The sequence below is a fragment of the Protopterus annectens genome, chromosome 1.part1 (genome assembly GCF_019279795.1).
Source record: "Protopterus annectens isolate FY-2018-M chromosome 1.part1, PAN1.0, whole genome shotgun sequence".
NCBI lineage: Eukaryota > Metazoa > Chordata > Ceratodontiformes > Protopteridae > Protopterus > Protopterus annectens.
The window spans coordinates 529,137,400-529,161,065 of NC_056726.1; the positions used below are offsets into that span (position 1 = coordinate 529,137,400).

The following is a 23,666-nucleotide window of genomic DNA, read 5'->3' on the forward strand; positions in this document are numbered from 1 at the left end:
CTCCTTAATGTTACACTGATCCAGGCTTTCTACTAAATATGAAACAAGAACTAACCTGCACAGATAAAACATACAATGTGAATGCACTTCTGAAGAAAAAAAGCTTGAAGATCACAGTAAACTCCAGAAAGAAAACAGTTTCCAGCAAGATCATTCTCTTCTCATCCACAGTCACTGCACCCCACACTATTTAACACAGCAATTAGCAGAGGGGAAAATAACCACAGCATTATGTAAATATGTACATACCAAAGACAATATAATTAAAAAATAACTTTCCCCATAAGTTAGTACAGTATGTCAGTCTCCTTCAGGAAGCATACACATAGAACACGCACATCCATCCATTACTGTCAAAAGCCCTGTCTAATTCCTGTGGTAACTCCATGAACAGTTAACACCATCTACAGTTTACTAGGCAAGTAGTGAATGGAAGACCACTGTCAAGTCCCCTCTTCCATATCACACATACTTAAAACTAAGGCTAACTTAGAGACACCAAACCACCTACTAAATGTCTATGGGATGGGGACAGAAACTGGAGCACTTGCAGATGGGCCCAGTGAAACACGAAGTATGTATAGAAACTCAGTGTAGAAGGCATCCAGTTAGGTGACAAATCAGAGAAACTCTTGCTGTGAAGCAACAACGCTACTTCCTTTTAGCTTTGTGCAACACACAACTATGGGGAAAGTTGGACTTCCCTTAGATTTCATTACTGTGTTTTGGAAGCTAATCAGACTTCAAAGAAAAAATCCACATCGACACTAGGATAATATGAAGATCCAGAAGACAATGCCCAAAAGGGGAAATGAACCAGAAAAAGCCATTTACTGCTGCATAAACACTCTAGATAAAATACAATTTTAAATGACAGCACAATGACAACAGCAAGCAGCTGTACTTGCTCCTTGCTGCTAAAGTTAGTAAAATCTAAGGTGAGTTTCTCTCTCTGCCTTTTTTCCCTGCATAAATATTTTAACCTAGTTACAAAGCTACTGGTAAGATGATCATACATCTGTTCAAGGATGCATTTTAAGAACTCAAATAATTCTGTCACACCAACACTGTCTGTAAGATGCAAGCTTATGGAGTGCGTCTATATTACATATCTGAATACACCTACAGCCACACTAACAAAGCTACAGAGCCAGTAAGAGAGAGATTTTCTTCATTAAAATCACACATGTACAGCTTAGCTTTGTGGCACAGAAGTATGTAGTCCTTACTAAGACTTAGTTAACCAGTACTTAATTAGTGGCCCCAGCACTCAATGAGCCAGGCAGGGAGGAAGAACAATGAAGGAGCGTGGCTTGCTCGCCTCTCTCAGGGTGGGGGAGGGATGCGGAAAATTAGGAGCATTTAAGGATGTGCAATTTCTCCAGTGAAAGTACAGTTGCGTAAAATCTTACTATAACGGTAAATGTCCTTGCCTTCACTGCTGCAGTATTCTTAACATATGGGATTCCCTGCCAAAGCCTGACGTCCGACCCATCTACCAAAGACTCCTTTTGCTTTAAAGGTACGCTGAACATCACCCAAACGCTCCTTGCGTAGGGGTAGGGCATAAAGGGGGTGTTCAAGTCTACCACAGTCAGAACTGATTGCCCAAGTAGGAACACCAGTCCAAGGAACCCAAGACATCATCAGTACATCCAGGAAGGCAAAGGACTGGGGGAAGGAAGTGGGGAGTGAATACTGCAGCAGTGAATTTAAGGACATCAACTATTATGGCAAGATTTTATACAACTGTACTATGTCCTTAAATTCAATGTTGCAGTATTCTTAACATATGGGAGAGTCCCAAAGCTCAAGAGGAAAACAGGGAGGGGGAAGGAGCTGAAGAGTCCCCTAAAAAGCCATGAACGCCACCACTAGCAAAACCAGCCCTAGCTCTAGAGATACCATTCAACTTGTGCTTGGTAAAGGTATGCACAAAAGTTCAGGTAGCTGCTTTAAGAATATAATTAGTATCTAAGCACTTGAAAAAATGTACCAGAAGAAGCCACAGCTCTAGCAGAATGAGCCTTGACTGTAAAGGGAAGGCTCATGCCATGAAAAGTGTAAAAAAAAAAAAAAAAAAAAAGAAAGAAACAGCCCTAGAAATCCAAGAAGAAATGCTCTGGATACAGCAAGTCCCAAAGAAAGAAAGGTTGTGTAAAAATCTTACCATAACCATAGATATCCTCTTCCATGTTGCAGTATTTAGTACATATGGGTTTACTCCTATGGCAACCCGACAGTCCAGCCAGTATACAAAAGATTTCAGTCACCGCATGGTGTGTGGGATGTCTGAAGTGGCTAGCAGAACCTGGGCCACAAAAGTGACGTCTGCATGTACCAGCCCTCAGAACTGTAAGCCCCAGTCGGAACCAGTCCTAGAAAGGGTAATGCCAGTCTTGAGCCATCTAGAAAGGCAAATGCCGTATAACAGGAGGGGTAGGTGGGTAGGAAGGAATACTGCAACATGGAAGAGAAGGACATCTATGGTTATGGTGAGATTTTACCTAACTTTTCTATGTCCTTCTATGCACATGTTGCAGTATTCAGTACATATGGATGAGTGCCAAAGCTCACTGTGAAGAAGGGGGAGGTGGCCTAGTAGAGCTTTCCTGGAATCCATGGAGGATAGGATGGCAAAACCAGCTCTGGCCTTAGAAATGTGGAGTAACTTGTAATGTTTGGTGAAGGTATGCACCGAAGACCAAGTGGCTGCTTCCAGTATATTGCAGGTATCCAAACCTCTGAAGAAGGCCCCTGAAGAGGCCATTGCTCTGGTGGACTGTGCTTTGATAGTACCTTGCAAGGATTTCCCATGGTGTTTATAGCAAAAGGTAATGGCTTTGAAAATCCAGGTTGAAATTATTTTTTTTAGATACTGCCTTCCCCAGGTCCCTGGGGTAGAAGGAGACAAACAGTTGATCAGCCTATCTAATGGAGTTGACTTTGTGCAGGTAAAATCTGAGTTGTCAGTGCACATCTAGAAAATGGAGCAGACTCTCACAGTCTCCCTGTGTGTTATGGAAGGCTGGTAGGTGGATGGTTTGACTTAGGGAAAGGTTGTTCATCACCTTGGGCATGAAGGAAGTGTTAATTCCAAGAGTAACTCTGTCAGTGTGGAATACTAGGAAGGGTGGAATAGCCATGAGGGCTTGCAACTCCAAACCTCTTCTGGCTGAGCTCAAGGCCACTTGGAGGACAGTCTTCCATGTGCAACTCTAAAACGTAGCTGAGGTCCCATGGAGGGGGATAGGGTTTCCTAAGTGGTCAGAGATGAAGGACCCTTTTAAGGAATAGCTTTGCCGGTAGTCTGGAAGCTGGGTGGGGGGGTCCAGGGGAAGACGTGCTGAAATGGCAGACAAGTGGGTCTTAATGGATGAGAAACTTAACCCTGTCTGCAACAGTTCACACAGGCAAGACGGTACTAGAGGGGTCTCACTTTTCAACGGGTCCAACTGCCTTTTGAGACACTATATAGAAAATCTCTTCCACTTTGACAGGTAAGATTTCCTGGTATTTGGTTTCCTGGCCTCCTGCAGGACAGTGAGCACATCCTCATTGTAAAGGTGTCTGAAAGGGATCAGAATCCTATCACCCACAGGGTGAGGTGAAGAGATTGCCACTGTGGGTCTATTTGGGATCCTTGTGCTGTGTGAGAAGGTCCACTCTGAGGGAAACTTGTGGTAACTGCCCTTGGATAGCTGTAAGAGGAGGGGGGAACCAATGCTGTCTTGGCCAACAGGGAGTCACCAGCAAGATTTTTGGTCTGTCCTACTGGATCTTCAGCAGGACCTTCTGAACAAGGGGGAAGGGGGGATGCATAGAGAAACATCACCTTCCAGGAGACTGAGAAGGCATCTGTTGCCATAGCCTTTGGTTCTGGAAGTCTGACGCAGAAGGAAGTAAGTTGCCTATTGATAGAGGAGGTAAACAGGTCTATTTGGGGTGTACCAGGGGTCCAAGAAGACATCCCTGCGAAGCATCCAATCGTGTGTGTTCGTTATGGATCTGCTGAGGGAGTCTGGCTGAGAATTCTGTTGTGAAGGTATGTAAACCGCCTGTGAAGTTGCCCCTTGGGAGGTGGCCAGTTGCCACACCAGGAGAGCTTGTCTGCAAAGCAAATAAGATTTGGTCGTCCCCCCCCCCCGCTTGCCGAGATACCACAGCACTGTGTAAAGTGGTATTGTCGGTAAAGATTTTTAGTGGTCCTTGTTGGAGATTGGTTTGGAAGGCTCACAGGGCCAATAATATCACCCTCATTTCTATGATACTGATGTGTTCTTTCCTGTGTGGCCCTGGCCACACTCCTTGCACTTTCAGCTGCCTCAGGGTTGCTCCCCAGCTCAAGTCTAAGGCATCTGTGCACATGGTCTTTTTGGTTTGAGGTGGTTGGAGGGGAAGACCTGGGTTGAGGTTCACCTACTTCAGCCACCAATGACTTTCTTGTTTGAGGTAGGGCAGGAGTGGTACCCTGTACTTGAGGGGGTGGGAGTGCTGGGTCCAAACTGACCTAAGGTACTCATTGCAATTTCCTCATATGGAGTCTTGCTAATGGTAACATGGGGATAGTGGATGCCATGTAGCCCAGAAGCTTGAGGTACTGCCTTGCGGTCAATTCTGTAGTCTGGAGGACCAGAAGTAGGTATTGTGTCAAGCTTTCCACCTTTTGTGGGGGGAGGTAGGCTTTCATGATATCTGTATGAATCCTGCACCCCAAGAAGACAATGTCTTGAGTAGGTTCCAGTTGGAATCTTGGGAAATTGATCTGAAATCCCAGGGACTGTAGGAGAGTAATAGCAACTTTTAAGTGTTGCAGAAGGGCCTGACTGCAGTCCGCCTGAATAAGCAGTTTGTCCAGGTACGGAAATACCTGGGTTCCTTTTGCCCTGAATAAGGCAATAACTGGAGCCAGACATTTGAGAAGAATCTGGGTGTAGTGGAAAGCCCAAAGGGCAGGGCAGAGAATTAAAGGGAAAGGAGCCCACAGAGAACCTCAGATATTTCCTGAAACTGGGCCCTGAAATGGGATGTGAAAGTAGGCATCCTTGATATCTAACGTGGCCACGAACCCTAGGGGGAGTAGGAGTGGAAAGAGTTGGTAAGGTCAGCATCCTGAAGGTTGGTACCTGAAGAAAGAGGTTGAGTACTGAGAGGTCCAGAACTGGCCTCCAGGGACTATCTTTTCTTGGAACTAGGAAAATCCTGGAGTAGAAGCCTCTTCCTTTTGCAGACAGTGGAATTGTTTGAATGGTGCCTTGAGCCATAAGGTTGTCTAGCACAGGCTGCAATAGGGGGAGCTGCTCTTTTGGGGGCTGTGAGAGACCCCTTTGCTTTGGAGTCAGGTCTTAAAATACACATTTTCTATTATAGAAAGGACCCATTCATCTGAAGTGATGTCTCCACACCTGGAGACAGTGAGAGAGACTCAAAGACAGAGGGATACAGGGAGAAGGTGGGGGGTTTTAAGGTTGGCAGGTAGTCACACACTACCTGCCCTATCTTGAAAGGGCAGCCTCTGGCTAGTAGGAGGGGAGGCTATGGTAGGAGTAGTTTTGCTTCATGGAAGTTTTCCTAGGCCTTGTGGAGGAAACAGGGCATGAGTGCTTTCTGATAAATTGTGTTTTTGATGGGTAATTCCTCTGGAATTTTGGAATAGGAGAAACCAGCAGGTGTTTTAAATCCTGCAGCTCTTTCCCCTTTTGTTGTAATGACTTGAATAAGTCACCACTTTTGTTCCAAACATCGCTGCACTGTCCAAGGAAACATCAACCAGTTTGGCTCTAAAGTCATCTGGTAGAGGTTGGAGGTATAGCCAGGAGTACCTTCTCAAGGCAGATGTTGATGCTGCTGACTTGGTTGATGCCTCAGCAGCATTGTAACTGCACTTGATAGAGTGCTGGTAACCAGAGAAGTAAGAACAACTAGGGAAGACGGTGAAGCTATGGCTGCAAAATCAGGGGAGTCAGACAATTCCTTTGAGATCTTCTCCAAAAGGGATAAGGTATATTTTGCCATGTGTGTCTGATAATTAGTAGCTCTGAAAGCCAGAGGAGCAGAAGTATACATTTCCTTACCCAAATGTTTCATAGTTTTGCTGTCCTTGTCAGCAGGTAGGAGGGTGGTGGAAGGCAATAGTTCTGAAGCCTTATCAGTGGAAATGGAAATTGTGGCAGGGTCTGCAACAGGACACTTAAGAAATTTAGCAGTCTCAGGGACTTATAAAACCTGTCAGGTCTGTATGGGGCAGGGGGCTGTGAGCCCAGGTTCAATGATGCTATTGAGAAGGCATCCAGAAAAGCAGGCATTATAGGCAGAGCAGCAGAAGGAGTTGGGGAATCCATCTGAATGAGGTCTAATACCTTTGTTGCACCTCTGTCATTTCAGATGATTCCCACATAAAATGTTCCTTCACTTTAGTAATAGTTTCCTCAAAAGTTAAATCCTCTGCTGGGGAGTCAGGGTCAACAGATTCTTCCTCTGGGGAGGCATATATCCCAGGGGAGAAGGCATCTGGGAGGTATATGAATGGGATTCTTCTTCTCTCGGACAGGGATCTGGTGTCTGAGGCCTAGGACTCAGTACAGGAGGAGGGAATGTGGACGTCCCTGGAGTGGTACGCTATAAAGGCATTAAACAGGCTCTGGCTGAAGGGCTGCTAGCCCGGGGTACTTTCAGGAGTAGAAGAAACATGCTTTCTTTTTTCCTTCTTTTTGAGAGACGGCCTAGTAGGGGTCTGAATAGAGGAAGGCCTAGTATTGTGAGACTGTATGGTAACGGAGGGAATCAGATGGCCCCTACAGAAACTGCAGCCCCCCCCCCCCCCAGCGTCGGAAAAGCCTCTGTGGACATGCCCTCTGCGCATGACTGTGCGGCTTCTGTGTAGGTACCCGCTGTATCTGAAGTGGTGGAGCCAGTCTCTTCAACCAGGTCGATGTCGGCCACAGGCTGAGAGTTGGACGAAGGAAGTGCAGCGGCAATAGTAGGCCTGACGGATGGTCTTGGGCTTCTTTTTTGGCAGTTCTGTTTGAGACATTGGTTTTCTAGGTAAAGGCTAAGTGTGTGGAGATGCCTGCGCTGTGGTCTGGGCACAAATGACTGGTGCAGGCCTTGTAGTCGTGCAACCTACCTAAACAAAACAGACACTGATCATGGGCATCCTTATGAGGAATCTGATGGCTGCACTTACACTTGCCCTTTCTGGATGACATGAACAAGCATTAGAAACAAACTAAATGACTGAAAAGGTTCCCCAATGGGGCACTTGTCTGATTTCTCTAGAATCAGACAGCTGGGAAGGCAGGAACACCTGACGTTCAACTGGCGGCTGAGAAGTTCTGACGGCTGGTGCGCGCAGACAGCACTTTTATGGTCTACGTTCTCCTAACCACGTCAGATGCCCCACACACCATACAGTGACGGAAATCTTTTGTATACTGGCCAGACATTCAGGAAGCAAGAGGAGTAAGTACATCCATATGTACTTGACACTGCAACATGTGAATAGATGGGGCATATAGGATGAAAAGAAGTAACTGATCAGATTTTCTAACAGCCTTAGTCTTATCCAAATAAACCGTGAGTTGCCTGTGCACATCCAAAGTATCCAGCACCCTCTCACTGTCAGTTTGCACAGACGGGGAAAAAAGCAGGCAGATTAATAGCCTGATTACGTGATAGCTCACTAACCACCTTAGGCATAAAAGAAGGGTTAGTGTGCAAGGACACACTGTCCTCATAAAAGATCAAAAAAGGAGGACAAGCCATAAGGGCCTTTAACTCAGTCACCCATGTGGCAGAAGTAAGAGTTAATAAAAGAACAGACTTCCAGGAACAATGTTGCAAGGAAGCTGAAGCAGCAGGCTCAAAAGGAGCCCAAGTCAACTTCTCCAAAACAAAATTAAGATCCCAGGGAGGAGGAACAGGCTTCCTGGGAGGTCTAATATTAAGGACGCCTTTAAAATTGTTTCACCTCAAACTTAGAAGCTAAAGGAGGATAAAAAGGCAAATCAGCAGAGATAGCTGATAAGTGGACCTCAATAGAATAGGCCAAACTAGCATTTAGCAACTCATACAAATGAGAGAACCAAAGGCACATCCACAGCAAGTGGGTCCAAGTTATGAGAGAGACACCAAATAGAAAATCACTTCCATTTGGATATGTAGGATTTCCTAGTAGTAGGTTTCCTGGCCTCCTGCAGGACTTGCAGCATATCCTCAGAGAAAAGGTGTCTAAGAGGGATCAAAATCCTACCGCCCACAGTGTCAGTTGAAGTGTGGACGGGTGGGGATGGATGATAGATCCTTTGTCTTGTGACAGTAGATCCACCCTGTGAAGCAACTTCCAATGATTGCCACTGGCTAAATGCAGAAGAGGGAACCAGTGCTGTCGCAGCCAAAAGGGAGTCATCGACAAGATTTGGAAGCATCCTGTTGAATTTTGAACAGGACTTTCTGAATGAGAGGAAGGGGAGGGAATACATAAAGAAACATCCCCTTCCAAGAAAATGAGGGGGCATCTACCTTCCACACCAGAAGACCTGGAACTCTGGCACAAAACAAAGGAAGTTGTCTGTTCACAAGGGAGGCAAAAAGATCCACTTGGAGTACCCTACTGATGGATAATGTCAAGAAACACATCCCTGTGAAGCATCCATTCATTGGACTGAGATAAGGACCTGCTCAGAGTACCTACCACAATGTGCTCATCGGAAGGGATATAAACTGAAGAATCACTTGATACTTGACAGCAAGATCCCATACCAGAAGTGCTACTTGGCAAATAAGGTAAGATCTTGTTCCTCCCTGTTTGTTGATATACCACATCACTGTGGTATTGTCTGTGATCACCTTGACAGGCCCGAGAAAAGAGGATGTAAAGCCTGAAAAGCCATCAGAAGAGCTCTCATCTCTGACACAGATGTGCTCTTTATGCTAAGGTGACCACACCCCCTGAATTTTAGGGAGCCAAATATCACCGCCCCAATCTCATGTGTGAAGCATCTGTGAACAAATCCCGAGAGGAAAGAGGGGAATGAAAAGAGATCCCTGGATTCAGAGATAACTGCTGAACTCACCAGTGAAGTTCCTGTCTGAGACAAGAAAGAGGAGGAACAACTAAGTCTAGAGAATGTGCATGTTGAAGCCATGCTGACTTCAGAAAAGACTGAAACTTTCTTGTGTGAAGTTTGGCCAGAGGGAGCATCAGAATGGTGGAGGCCATGAAACCCAGAAAAATCAAACTCTGGCAGTAATGGAAGCCAGAGGAAGAAGAATGTAAAAAAAAAAGAAATGAGAGTTCAGGCCTTTGGAGAGGGCAGGGAAGCTAGCATTGTCACCATATGAATCCTGCAACCCGGAAAAACATAATCCTAAGAAGGAGTCAGAGAAGACATTTTGAAATTTAAAGTGAACTCCAGACTCGTAAGAAGGGAGACAGCAAAATGAAGACTTTGCTAAATGGTCTCTGAAGAGGACACCTGAATCAACAGGTCGTCCAAGTAAGAAAATATTTGGATCCCTTGAAGCCTGCAAAAAGCAATCACAGGACCAAGGCATTTGGTGAACACTCTTGGGGCAGTAGAAAGGCCAAAGGGTAAAGCAGAGAACTAAAAATGCCAGGAAGCAACAGAGAAACAAAAACTTCCTGAAAAGAGGATGGATCGGAATATTGAGATAAGCATCCTTAAGATCCAGACACTCCATATAGACCTGAGGGAAGAAGAAGAAACAGAATCTGAAGAGATAACATCCGAAAGGAAGGCATTTTAGAAAAGTGTTTAGATAAGAGAGATCTAGAATAGGTCTCCAAGTGCTCTCTTTCCTAGGCACTAGAAACAGTCTGGAGCAGAACCCTTTCCCCTTTTGGGAAACAGGCACCTCTTGAATAGTACCCTGCATCAACAGACTTTGAAGAACATCTGGGAAAAAGGGAAGTTGTTCCCGAGGAGGTTGAGGAATGACAAAAAAGAAAATTCACTCCACACTGTCAAGCCAAATAAAACTTATTAAAAAACGACAAAGCTTTCAGATATAAAAAAATCCTTCCTCAGTGTCTTACACAAAAGAAAAGTTAAATCCAACATTTATACTAGTAGCACATGACACAGCCATTAATTGATTAAGGCGAAAGTACAGTTGTGTAACACTTACCATAAATGTAGATGTTCGAGTGTATCCACTGTTGCAGTCATTACATTTGGGTAATCTGCTGGCAGGTTGCCCTCAGTCGGCCTGATAAAGTCCTGGGTCCTGCGTCGGTTGCTGTCCCTTCTTCCATGACACCAGGTCATCAGGGATATAAAACATGCAGCCAACACCATTACATCAGTTTTTCTTGCCCCAGATGTCAGATGCCCCCCCAAATGGGGATATATATATATATATATATATATATATATATATATATATATATATATATATATATATATATATAATAAAAACACAAAAAAATATATCTCCAAACAAAAGAAAGTACAGGTATAGTAAGAGAAAAAACAAGGGGCTGGCGGGTGGATAACCTGGACTGCAACAGTGAATACACTGGAACATCTACATTTATGGTAAGTGTACACAACTGTACTAGGTTCTTCGTGTTTCACTGTTGCAGTCATTACATTTGGGTAGATTCCCAAAGCTATGTTAGGGAGGATGGATTTATACAGCATTAGGACCAGCTATAAGGCCCTGCAGGACAGCGGTGGCAAAAATCAGCTCTGGATTTAGAGAAGAGAGGTAAATGGTAATGTTTGGTGAACGTACAAACTCAGCTCCAGGTAGCAGCTTCTAGAATGTCTCTTGTAGGAACACCTCTGAGAAATGCTTCAGAAGCAGATGCAGCCCTGGTGGAATGAGATCTGATCCCCTGGGGGATAGTTTTACCATGGTGCATATAGCAGAAATGAATACAATGGCTTATCCACTTGGAAAGAGTCTGCTTTGAAATAGCCTTTCCCTCTGCCCCTGCAGCAAATGCCACCAGTAGTTGTTCAGATTTTTAGAGATTTTGTCCTGTTTAAGTAAAATCTAAATTGTCTGTGTACATCCAATGAATGCAGAATCTGCTCACCCTTGTTCTGTGGATTGGGAAAGAAAGTTGGCAGATGAATGGTCCGATTAAGAGCCACACTGGATACCACCTTAGGCATGAAAGATGGACTGGTCCTGAGAGACACCGTGTCTGCATGAGAAATAATGAAAGGCTCCACTGCCATAAGAGCCTGTAATTCAGAAATCCTTCTAGATGAAGTGACTGCTAAAAGGAAAGCTTTTTTCCAGGAGAGAAATTTCAGGTCTGCAGTAGCAGCTAGCTCTAAAGGAGGAGAGTGAGTTTTTCCAATACAAAATTGAGGTCCCATGCAGGGGTTGAAGCTCTCCTGGGAGGTCTTAAGTTTTTGGCCCCTTTGAGATACTGCTTTAGCAGAGGGTGAGAGAAGTGGGGAGGTTCTGTGTTGTAATGAGCTGAAATGGCAGAGGCATGGATTTTTATGGAAGAAAAAGATAGGCCCTTGTGAAGCATCTGTTAAGTATTGTAAAATCTGAGGAATATTGGGCATTGCTGTGCTTATTCCTTGTGATTGGTTCCAGACGCAGAATCTTTTCCATTTGACAGCATAAGATTTTCTAGTACTAGGCCTTCTCGCCTCCAAAATGACATCCATCACAGGTTTGCTGAAGGATGCCAAGGGTGAAATTAGATTAGCCACGCTGCAAGATTCAAAGTTTGGAGCGGAGTGTGCAGAATTTGGTTGTTCTGCTGAGAGAGTAGATAAGGTGTCTGAGGCAGGTGCCATGGAGGAAGGTGCGACACATTGCGCAGGAGTGGGTACCAGTGTTGGCGAGGCCAGTCTGGAGCAATCAGAATCATTTTTGGTTTGTCCTGTCTGACTTTTAGTAGAACTTTGGAGAGCAGAGGCGAGGGGGGGGGGGCATAGACCAACACGTTTTTCCAGCTGAATGACAGAGCATCCACTTTCCAAGCTTTTTTTTTGTGATAAATTCTTGTGCAGAATTTGTCCAACTGATGGTTCTGGGGTGAGGCAAAAAGATCTATGTCTGGACTCCCCCCATTTGCCTGTCAACATGTTGAAAATTGGTGGTTCCAGTTTCCATTCATGTGGGTCCATATGATTTCTGCTTAGTTCGTCTGCCAGAGTATTCAGCTTTCCTGGCAGGAATTGAGCTTGTAGTTGTATTTGGTAGGTCAATGCCATGTTCCACAATGCCATGGCTAGTCTGCAGAGGGGGTAGAATGTGTACCCCCTTGCTTGTTTATGTACCATATAAAACTGTGGTGTTGTCTGTCTTTATTAATTGTCCTGGTTGAAGGTAGTCCTTGAAGCCTGTCAGTGCATTATGTACAGCTAGCATCTCTTTATGACTGATATGAAGGTGCATTTGATTTGGGCTCCATTTGCCCTGAATGCACTTCCCTGCCAGATGAGCCCCCCCCCCCCCCAAGCATAGTCTGATGCATCTGTAGTTAGTGTTTGGGCAGCAGGGGGTGGAGTGAATGGCAGTCCCTTGTTTTGGTGGCAGGCCTCTGCCCACCATAGGAACTCTAGTTGCAGGCAAGTATGATAGGAATCTGTTTCCAGGCTGTGACAATGCTGACTCCATAAACTTTAAGTACCACTGAAGTTTCCCTCATATGCAGCCTTGCATATGGAATTAGAAGAATGCAGGAGGCCATGAACCCAAAGTCTTGCAGAATTTGTCGTGCAGATAGCAGGGATTTTGTGGTCACCTGTTTGAAGTAAGTCATCAATTGAATTTGCTTTTCTGGCGTAAGGTAAGTCATCTGGGCAGTTGTATTCAAGCTTGCACCCAGGAATGTAATTTTTTGAGAGGGTACCAGTTGTAATTTCTTTTCGTTTATGGTGTACCCTGGACAAGTTAGAACCCTTTTTACAAATGCCAGATGCTTTAGAAGAATGTCCTTGTTTTCTGCCTGAATTAGACAATCGTCCAGGTATGGATATTTCTAAATATCTCTTTGCCTGCAAAATGCAATTACTGGAGCCAGGCACTTTGTGAAGACCCTGGGCGCAGTAGATAAGCCAAAGGGCAGTGCAGAGAACTGGTAATGCAAGCAGCCTGCTTTGAAGCGGAGGTATCTTCTGCAAGATTCCCTGATTGGGATATGCAGGTAAGCCTCTTTTAAGTTTAGAGTTACCAACCAGGCATCTTTGCCTAGCATAGGTAGAAACTGTTGGAGTCAGCATCTTGAATTTTGGAATGTCCAGAAATGTGTTTAGAGTGGATAAGTCCAGAATTGGACGCCATGATTTGTCTTTTTGGGGTACCAGGAAAAGTCGAATAAAAACCTTGTCCCTTTTCCTCTTCTGGTACTGGTTGAATAGCCCCCTTGCTCATGAGGGACAGAACTTGTTTCTGGGCCTCTGCCACCTGATTTGGGGGCAGATCTGGCCATCCGTTTGGGATCGGCAACGTGTGGAAATGAAATCTGTATCCCTGGGATACTATATTTAAACCTCATTTGTCCTGGGTAATAAGTTGCCAGTTTCGTGCATGAAGTGCCAGTTTTCTCCCCAAAGGGGAGGCTAAAAGGTAAGTGCTCAGTGATTGTAGAGGGAAGTCATTGAGACTGTTTACCATTGGGAGGTGCCTCGTTGTTTCCAGATTTGTAGGTGGAGGCACCCAATGGTTTTGTTCTAAAAGTTCCTTGTGACTGAAACCTGGAGCTTTTGGAATGTCTGGATTCGACTTGAGCGGCTCTCAAAGGGTCTGGAAAGGACCAGTTCTTAGTAGGCCAGTGCCTACTAAATCTTGGAGGTTGCGCTTGTAAGAAATCTTTCACAGTTTGCATAGATTTAACTTGATCTTTCATCTTTTTTTAACATTTCTTCAGCCTTATTACCAAAGAGACGGTCCTGTTGTAAAGGAGCATCCAACAATTTTGCTTTAACATGGTCAAGCAGAGTTTGCTCTTTGAGCCAAGCATGCCTTTTTAGTACAGATCCAGTTACAGCAGCCCTGTACGAGGCCTCCAAGGAATCAAAACCACATTGCAAAGTATGCTTTCCATCTTGTTCAGCTGAATGTTAAGTAGTCCCATGACATGTTGTTGATATTTAAGCATATGAAATTAACAGTTTAAAGCCCTGATTGCCAAGGTTGCAGAAGTGTAAACCTTCTTACCCCATCTATCCAGCGTCCTGGAATCTCTATCAGAAGGGGTAGGATTTTTAGCAGTAGAGGTCTTAATGCCCTTGGGACCCTAAGAAATAATTTCAGGATCAGCAGTAGGATTTTTGAAAAGGAATTTGTGGGAGTCAGAAACCCTGTAGTATCTGTCTGGCTTATTAGGAGCAGGAGGCAGAGAATCAGAAGTCATACTAGATTCTGAAAAAACATCATCAACAATGTCTAGAACAGGAGGTATAGCCAAAGGCCTTGCTGAGGAAGAAGATCCCAAAGTCTCTTTTTAGATTCATAGAAATCCTGACTTTCCCCAGTGGAAATGTTCCCTTAAGGTATGTAAAGTTTCTCCAAAAGAAAAATCCTCAGAGGGAGAAGCAGAAGGAATGGAATCCTGATCAGAAGATTCACAATGTCTTGCCTAGGCCTCTTAGCAAGAGGGGGTTGGCTACCCCTGATCAAGATAATTAAATCTTCAGCCATTTTGATCATTTGCTTTTTAGGCATAGGGGCCTGCACATGTGGCCCAAGCGTCGGTTTTTTAGACACAGAAGTAGATTTTGGCCTTAGTTTTGAAGATGGCATCGGTTTAATATACAAATCTTTAGGCCTGAAAACACCCTCAGAAGCTGGTGCCTGCACAGTGGATCCGCGAGTTCAATACTTAAAGCATCTCGCGGCATACTGGACTCCGAATGGGTCTCAGTAGAGGCCTGCGAATCAAAAGTAGCAGGCATCAGGGGCTGCGAAAGCACCTCACTAAGTACCGGCAATCTAGCGACTGGCTTAGGCCTGTCTCTGTCTTTTTCTTTGCGTTTTTTAGGTATTCCAGTAGTCGGATTGCTAACCGTCATTTCTGGATAGCTAAATCGTGAACCAAAATATTTAGAAGTAAAAATGTACCGACGTTTAATAGTGCGTTGATTAAATGTAGCACAAAACCGGCACCAAGGTACGTTATGATCAGGGTCTAGGCAAGGAATACAGTACAAATGAAAATCCGTATGAGGTATTTGCTTCCCACAAGTAATGCAATTATTAACTTTTACTGACATTGGTAAGGAGCAAGAAAAAGTTTCCCCAACGGGGTATTTAGCTTTTAGTTGAAGACTTCGGTTCTGAAACTCGAAAACGAAAATTTCAGGTGTTGGCCGACCAGCACTTGCGAATTGCTTTTGCTTCTGCTTCGGGCACAGTGTGGCAAGAAAGACTGATGTAATGGCGTTGGCTGCATGTTTTATACCCCTGACGACCTGACGTCATGGAAGAAGGGACAACAACCGACGCAGGACCCAAGACTTTATTAATCAGGCCGACTGAGGGCAACCTGCCAGCAGATTACGCAAATGTAATGACTGCAACAGTGAAACATGAAGATCATCTGCCTGAACATGAAGCTTGCAAGACCTATTGTGCATGAAGCAGTAACTCAGTGATGTAATTTGTAAAGTTTAAAGTGTTTACCTAGCTGCATCAATTCTTCAGAAATGCCCAAGATTACTATAAAGTCTATTACTATAAAGATGAAGTCTGATGTCTACAAAGCTCCCTACTGTAATTCAAAGGCTCATAAGTGCAAGTCAGAGAAATATTTTTTAAAAAGTCCAAAAAAGCAGAACGACAAATGTGGGCCACCACTTTTTTTTTTTTTTTGCAAGAGGAGACTATACCTACCCTGTATCTCCATGATGTAGAGTACAGACCCCACCAAATTATAGATATATATATATATATATATATATATATATATATATATATATATATATATATACATACCAACTATGAGATCACCCCAACTCGGGGAAACAGGAATGTCCCGATAAACCGCAATCTCGGACTTAGTATATGCAAGTTCCCATTTTTGGGGATTTAGTTTTGCTATTCTAAGACTCACACTAATGTGTCTTAGGAATATAAAACAGTTACCCATTTGCATACAGTTGCTTTGATGTTCTGTTCAGGAAGTGAGAAGCAAAGCACTACATTTGCAAATCAGTGCAAAAACAGGTAGGTTATTTCTTCACTAAACATCCGTGACATTCTTATGCCATTTGGAAACAGTATTACATTACATACATAATAAACTACTGTGTGTGTGCATATGGAAAAAAAACAAGAACACAACGGTAGAGTTATGTGATGTATTCATTATACCACAAAACAAGATATGCTATACTTGTAAGTCATTTTTTTCGGGCCTAGTCTTTCATTTTTAGTGGTCTCCCTCTCTTGAGAGGGATACATGATGATGCAAAACAAGAAGTTATGTACTCACCATAACGTTCGATGTATGTAATCCATCTCGCCTCACATTCTTACCCATGGGTTCTGAGCCGAATATCGGCTCCGACTCAGCCAAACTTTTCTAGCTCGAAGTCTTTCTATTGGCTGGGCTAAGATGGTATCCCATGCTGCATTGCTCTATATCCCCAGATCTAGTTTGCTGCGAACACCAACACTCATACTCCATACATAACAACACCCAAGGAAAGAAAGAACAAACCAAGAGTGAAGGGAGTTCTGAAAACCAGTCCTAACCTCCAGATCCTCCAGGAAGGGGGAAGGTGGAGGGTTAAGTAAGAATGTGAGGCGAGATGGACTACATACATCGAACGTTATGGTGAGTACATAACTTCTTGATGTTATGTAGTCCAATCCCGCCTACATTCTTACCCGTGGGACAGCATCCCCAACACCTAAATCCTGGAAGGCTCAGTGGAAAATACTCCTGAGCACTGTGGAACCAAAGGAAGACCTGCCCCTAGATACCACGTCCAACTTGTAATGAGCAACAAAAGTGTGAGGATATGCCCAAGTAGCTGCGGCACAAATATCATCCATAGACAATCTGGCCTGATAGGCTGTAGATGTAGATACAGACCGAGTAGAGTGAGCCTTGACCGGGAAAGTACAGTTTTGTACCTACCATAAATGTAGATGTTCGAAGATCCACATTGCTGCAGTCCTTACACTTGGGTAGTCCGCTGTCCTCGGTCGGCCCGAATATCAAAGTATTAGGCTGACGTCGGTCAAGGCGCTTAAGACTGACATCAGGACGTCAGGGTACAAATGCGCATGACCGACGTCATATCCTCAGTCTTTTCTTGCCCCAGATGTCAGAAGACCCTAAAAAGAAAGGTCAAAACCAAAAGACAGCAAAAAACAACCAACCACCCTTGCACTAATCATATGTACAATATCTACAATATTCACAACCCAAACCACACAACCGCCTCTAACTACAGAGGGGAAGGAGGGAGGGTAAATTGGACTGCAGCAATGTGGATCTTCGAACATCTACATTTATGGTAGGTACAAAACTGTACTATGTTCTTCATCTCACATTGCTGCAGTCCTTACACTTGGGTAGAATCCCAAAGCAGAGGTAAGGGAGGATGGCAAAACTATAAAGCAGTAGGAGCTGCCAAAATGCCCTGTAAAATTGCAGTGGCAAACCCAGCCCTAGATTTAGAGTAAAGTGGAAGGTGGTAATGCTTAGAGAAAGTATGCACTGAACTCCAAGTAGCTGCCTCCAAAATATCTTTAGTTGCCACCCCCCTTAAAAAAGCTGTAGAAGTGGCAGTAGCCCTAGTGGAATGAGGCCTAATCCCAGGTGGAATCTCCTTACCATGATGGGAATAACAGAAAGCAATACAAAACCCAATCCACTTAGAAATAGTTTGTCTTGACACAGGCTTGCCCTGAGAACCCAAAGCAAATGAAACAAATAACTGCTGTGACTGCCTGAACCCTTTAGTTCTGCTCAAATAATATCGCAACTGCCTGTGTATATCCAAAGTGTGCAAAATCTTTTCCCCTTTATTTTGGGGGTTTGCATAAAAAGTAGGCAAATGAATAGTTTGGTTTAAAGCCACACTAGAAACCACTTTAGGCATAAAGGAAGGATTAGTACGTAAAGATACCCTATCCTTATGGAAAATTAAGAAAGGCTCAACCGCCATAAGGGCCTGTAATTCAGAAACCCTTCTCGCAGAGGTAATGGCCAACAAAAAAGCAGTCTTCCATGATAAATATTTCAACTCAGCAGTAGCTGCAGGCTCAAAAGGTTGTAGGGTGAGTTTCTCCAACACAAAATTGAGATCCCAAGCAGGAGTAGGAGCTCTACGTGGGGGTCTTATATTCTTTGCCCCTCTAAGGAATTGCTTAAACAAAGGATGAGAAAACAATGGTGGGTCACAGTCATAGTGAGCAGAAATTGCTGCAGCATGAACCTTAATAGAAGAGAAGGACAAACCTTTGTCCAGTAACTCAGCAAGATATTGAAGAGCCACACTTAAATTAGGCTTAGAAACATCAAATTCCTTTGCTGCACTCCAAAATAAAAATCTCTTCCATTTATCTGCGTACACTTTCCTTGTACTAGGCCTTCTGGCCTCCAAAATAACATTCAAAACTTGCTGTGGAAGCTGAGACCCTCCAGGGTTTAAAACAGAATATGCCAGGCTGTTAGGTGAAGAGAGTGAAGTTTGACATTGAGTAAATGACTGTTCTCCTGAGACAGCAGGTGGAATCAAGGCAAAGGCCAAGGAGGCTCCGTACCAGACTTCTCAGTAATGGGTACCAGTGCTGTCGAGGCCAATCTGGAGCTATTAAAATCATCTTTGGCTTGTCCTGTCTGACCTTTAGGATTACCTTTGGGAGGAGAGGCAGAGGTGGAAAGGCATACACATGAAGATTGCTCCAATTGAAAGAAAGAGCATCCACTTTCCAAGCTGTGGGATGAAACCTTTTTGTGCAAAACTTTGGCAGCTGGTAGTTTAGTGGAGAAGCGAACAGATCTATGTCTGGAGTTCCCCATAACACTGTCAATTTCTGAAATACATGAGGATCCAATTTCCACTCGTGGGGATCCATAATTCGTCTGCTCAACACATCTGCTAAGGAGTTCTGTGCTCCCGGCAGAAACCTTGCCTGAAGATTTAGCTGTAAACTGAGAGCAGTCTCCCACAAAATCATTGCTTGTCTGCATAGAGGATAAGAATGTGTTCCGCCTTGCTTGCTGATGTACCACATGACAGTTGTGTTGTCTGTTAGAACCAACACCTGTCCTGGAAGAAGTAAATCCTTGAAAGCTATTAATGCAAACTGGACTGCTAACATCTCCTTCAAGTTGATATGTAGATGTTGAAGTCTGGCAGGCCACGTGTCTTGTACCCACTTTCCATTTAGATGAGCTCCCAAGCTTTGTCTGAGGCATCTGTCGTTAGAATCTGACTCGCCTCTGGCCGGGTCACAGAGAGTCCCTTGTTTAGGTGACATTCCTGAGCCCACCACAAAAATTCCTTTTGAATGCAAGGTATTATCTGAATGACAGTGTCCATATCTTGGCAGTGCTGTGTCCATACATTTTGAGATACCATTGTAGCTTCCTCATATGCAGTTTGGCATTGGGAAGCACCAGAATACAAGATGCCATGAACCCCAAGGCTTGAAGGACTGTCCTTGCAGTCAGCCTGGACTGATGAGACAATTGATGGAAGTAAAGAGAAAGATTCTTTTGTTTGTCCGGGGTCAAAAGGCCATCTGGGATGCTGTATTCAGTCTCACACCCAGAAAGCACATGTCCTGAGAGGGTACTAGACTGGACTTTATTTCGTTCACAGAATACCCCAGGCATCTTAGCACTGCTATCACATATTGTAAATGAAGAAAAAGTTCGTCCCTTCCTTGGGCCAGAATCAGGCAATCGTCCAAATAAGGATAGATCTGTATCCCTCTTAGCCTGAAGAAAGCTATCACTGGAGCCAGAACCTTCGTGAACACTCTGGGCGCAGTAGATAAGCCAAAGGGCAATGCAGAGAACTGATAATGAGAAGTCCCAGCCCGAAAACGCAGATACTTCCTGCAACTTAGCCTGATAGGAACATGAAGGTAAGCCTCCTTGAGATCCAGAGTCACCATCCAGTGATCTTTGCCCAGCAGAGGTAAAAGCTGTTGTAACGTCAACATTTTGAACTTGGGAATGTCCAGATAAGTGTTGAGGATAGATAAATCCAAAATTGGTCTCCACATGTTCCCCTTCTTTGGTACTAGGAACAGGCGAGAATAAAATCCTAGGCCCACTTCTGGCAGAGGGACCGGTTGTATTGCCCCTATTTGAAGCAGCAGAGAAATTTGTTTGTGAGCCTCTAGTCTTTGCTGAGGAGGAACGTCCGGCATGCCTTTGAAAGGAGGCAAGGTATGGAAATAAAACTTGTAACCTTGGTGTATGATATCCAATACCCATCTGTCTTGGGTAATCAAACTCCAATTTTCCTTGAAGAGTGCCAACCTTCCTCCCAAAGGTGCTGCCAGGCAAGAAGGATCTGGCAGCTGAAAAGGTAGGTCATTGGGCCTGTTTACGAAAGAACTGGCCCCTGCCCTCACCCGAAGATTGTGCAGGTGAACTCCCTGATCTAGGTCTGAAGGAGCTGTGAGCTCTGCCCCTACCACGTCTAGATCTACCCCTAGACTGTGAATCATAAGAAGGGTACGTCCACCCCTTAGCAGGCCAATTTCTACTAAACTTCGGAGGCTGGACTTGCAAAAAATCTTTCACAGCTTGCATAGATTTAGCCTTGTCCTCCATTTTCTTCAAGACTGACTCCACAGGTGAACCAAACAACACATCAGACTGTAAAGGAGCATCCAAAATCCTTGTCTTAACATGGTCAGATAAATTCTGATCCCTCAGCCAGGCGTGCCTGCGAAGAACTGACCCAGTGGCAGCCACCCTAGACGAGGCCTGTACAGCATCAAAACCACATTGTAAAGAATGCTTACCCACCTGTTCAGAGACATGTACCAAATCTTGTAATTCTTTACACTCAATGCCTTCCGCCAGAGCATCTACCTTAGACTTCAATTGAGAAAGAAGATAGTTCTGATATTTCAACATGTGAAACTGGCAATTCAAAGCCCTCATAGCTAAGGTGGAAAAAGTATAGACTTTCTTTCCCCATCTATCCAAAGCTCTGGCCTCTATCTGGAGGAACCGGATTTTTTACAACAGAGGCCTTGACACCCTTAGGTCCCTGACTAACAGTTTCTGGGTCCCCTAGGACTCTTATAAAGATATTTATGAGCCTCAGGCACCCTGTAATACCTATCCGGTTTAACAGGAGCAGGAGGCAAAGAATCAGGATTAAGTGAAGCCTCTGCAAACACATCTTCCACCACATCCAGAACAGGTGGTATAGCCAAAGGCCTATGCTGGGGTAAAAGCAAAAATTCCCTAAGCCTTTTCCTGGAATCAGAGAAGTCCTGACCTTCCCACTTAAAATGTTCCCTCATGGAATGAAGAGTCTCTGAAAAGAAAAATCCTCTGGAGGAGAAGCAGAAGGAGTAGAATCATCTACATCAGAATCAGAATAAGGAGAATACTCCTGCAAGTCTTCAGCCGAAGACTCTGAAACATCCGAAGCCTGCTCAAAACTCCCCAACTCTGGCTCCACCCTAGGCCTCTTATCAGGAGGGGGCAAAGAACCTCTAATCAAAGTAATTAAATCCTCTGCCATTTTAAGCATGTGCTTCTTGGGCACAGACCCTGATGAACTAGGAGTGACACCAACAGAAGCTAAACTTGGCCTGCCTCTGGGAGAAGCCTTGGAAACAGAAGGAGAGGGCCTAACCACCCTAGGAAGAGAGGGGAGTACAGAAACCTGAGAAGCCCCTTCAGCCTGACCTGCCTCCTGAGAGGCCACATCCTGCAATATTAAAGTCTCCCCCTGGGACTCCAGAGAAGCCTCCGGCGGAACCACCGATTCCACTGACGCCTCTAAAGAACCGGCGTCCGGAACGGACGACTCTTCCTGCCTGGGTTTAGCTGCTTTGTCTTTGCGCTTCTTCGAAGAAGCGGGCGTCGGAGCATCCGACGGCATATTATAGTTGCACCGCTTCCCGAAGACCAACCTGGCACAATCTAACCTTCGCTTAATAGTGCGCTTATTGAACCTAGCACAAAAGCGACACCCAACAACGTCGTGCTCAGGCCCCAAACAAGGAATACACAAAGTATGATAGTCCCTATGAGGTATCTGTTTCCCACAAGAAATACAGTTATTTACTTTTTCTGACATCCGGTAAACCACTGAGGCAAGAAAAAACTAAAATATTCCCCAACGGGGTACTTAGCCAACTTTGACTCGGTCTGAAACTCCGAATTCGAAAAATTTCAGAACGCCGAACGGCACTTGCAACGCTGCTTCTGCATCGGACCATGCGGCAAAAAAGACTGAGGATATGACGTCGGTCATGCGCATTTGTACCCTGACGTCCTGATGTCAGTCTTAAGCGCCTTGACCGACGTCAGCCTAATACTTTGATATTCGGGCCGACCGAGGACAGCGGACTACCCAAGTGTAAGGACTGCAGCAATGTGAGATGAAGAACATCGGTAGATCTTTACCCCCTGAAGAATAAATGAAAGAGATGCAACTGGATATCCACCTGGACAGAGTGATTTTGGAGACAGGAGACCCAATTCTGTTTTCCGAAAAGGAAACAGACAACTGATCAGATTTTCTGAGATCTTTGGTTCTGTGCAGATAAAAACGTAATTGTCTGTGTACATCCAATTGATGGAATTTAAATTCTGCCTTGTTTGAGAACTGGGGAAAAAACGCTGGCAACTCAACAGATTGATTAAGATTAGTGATAGACGCCACTTTGGGAAGAAAGGAAGGGTTCAGTCTGAGAGAAACACTGTCCTTATGAAAAATCAAGTTTGGGGTTTTTATAGAAAGAGCTTGAATCTCTGAAATGCGTCTGGCTGATGTGATGGCTACTAAAAAGACAGTCTTCCAGGTCAAGAATTTTAAATCACAAGTAGCTGCAGGTTCAAAAGGTGGAGAAGTAAGGGCCTGTAGAACAAAGTTCAAATCCCAAGGCATGATAGGTTCCGAAACAGGAGGACGGAGTAACAGAGCGCCCTTCAGGAAAGCCTTACAGAGTCTGTGAGCTATCAGACTAGGCTCATTAGCAACATGAAAGTTAAAAATCGCCGCCAATTGGACTTATGGTGGCAGATACTGAGCTCTGACGAAAAAGCATAGACAAGAACTCCAAAACAAAAGCAATTGGAGCTGTGTAAGGGTCAATCCCTTGGGTATGAGCCCAGATTGAAAATCTCTTCCATTTGCTGGAATAAATCTTCCTAGTAGAGGGCTTATGAGAGAAAGATAAAATATGAACTACCTCCTGTGAAAAATGATGAAGCCTGACTAATGACGGAAGTGGAGTAGCCAGGCTGTCAACCAGAGGGTCCGCAGAGAGGGATGGAGCTGCCCTGACATGTGTGTCAGTAAATCTGGTTGTGGGTCCAGAATCCAAGGTGCGTCCACTATGTAGGGATGGAGAAAAGGGAACCAAATCTGACGAGGCCAGTGTGTGGCAATCGGAATCATTCTGCTTCCCAAGGATTGCACTTTCTGAATCACTTTTGACAGCAAGGGAACCGGAGGAAAAGCATATAGCAGACCGGAGGGCCAATCGTGGACTAGAGCGCCCCT

The 23,666-nt window shown here is 44.5% G+C and overlaps 1 protein-coding gene across 2 annotated transcripts in view; it reads right to left on the bottom strand.

The window, feature by feature from the left end:
* EP300 (E1A binding protein p300) overlaps window positions 1-23,666 on the bottom strand; it is a 1,713,356-nt gene that overhangs the window by 704,238 nt on the left and 985,452 nt on the right. The gene's annotated exons all lie outside the window — the stretch shown is intronic.